Source organism: Sinocyclocheilus rhinocerous, unplaced genomic scaffold (assembly GCF_001515625.1).
Source record: "Sinocyclocheilus rhinocerous isolate Xijiao unplaced genomic scaffold, SAMN03320098_v1.1 scaffold1888, whole genome shotgun sequence".
Taxonomy (NCBI): Eukaryota; Metazoa; Chordata; class Actinopteri; order Cypriniformes; family Cyprinidae; genus Sinocyclocheilus; species Sinocyclocheilus rhinocerous.
Genome location: NW_015646395.1, coordinates 66,243 through 67,209, shown reverse-complemented (window position 1 = coordinate 67,209; position 967 = coordinate 66,243).

The window sequence follows — 967 nt, the reverse complement described above, 5'->3', positions numbered from 1 at the left end:
CCTGGTTCCGGCTTCATGCTTCCTGGATCATGCGGCCAGGTCATAGGCTTCTGCGGGAGCCTTCTTGATCATCAGGCCCCCGGCACGGCACTGCAAAATTTCCTGGATGTCCGGGCTGGGCTTATGCTTTCAGGCTGCCCCTGTCTGGTTCACCGTATCTAGGTCGCCCTGAGGGGCTTCCTGGCCACCAGGATATCACCTCTTGCTGAGGCATCGAGCGGGAAGTATAGGTGGCATTTGCGAGAACTTTTTTGTGTAATGCTGTCTCAGGCAGTGCTCCCCTCGCCTTAGAGGGTTGTATTTGAGCGCGCACTTTCTGAAATCCTGTACGGTAAGGGTTATGCGTTATTAGCCTCATTACCTTTCTCTGAGTTGGTTTAGACCCGGTACCTTGGGCTCCTCTCAACCAGTGTGTCTCTGTTCACACACTTTTGAAGCATCGCTCCCCTCACCATTGAGGGTTATTGTGAGCATGGTGCTTCCTTTCGAGCACTCGAGTTCTCTCCCCTTCTGAGGAGTTGGATTCCTCGCTCCGTGGGCTGTTCTCGTGGTAGTATTAGCAGTGCTCCCCTTTATCAAAGGGTTGCCTATGAGCGCGCTACTCTTTTTCTGAATTCGGAGTTCTCCTCTCACGTGAGAGTTGGGTTCTCTGTTTTCCCAGAGCACCTGGAACCAGCAGCATCAGGTGAACTAGGCCCTTCCTAAAAACCGCCTCTCTGATGCGTTGAGTTTTTTGGCTACCTTGCAGTACGCTTACCCTTCTGATTTCTAACTATCATGCTGTAGACTGCTAGCCACTCCAGCATTATACCTTAGATCGAGTTGATGACGTCTCAAACATATTGTTTTTGGGATGCACCATTTCCATCTATGGCCTGCTCTTTCAGAGTGCCACGAGGGCCCCTTGGAACGGTATCTTTAAAATCCATGTTATGGTAAGTGTGCACGTGAAATCTTTGTACACACT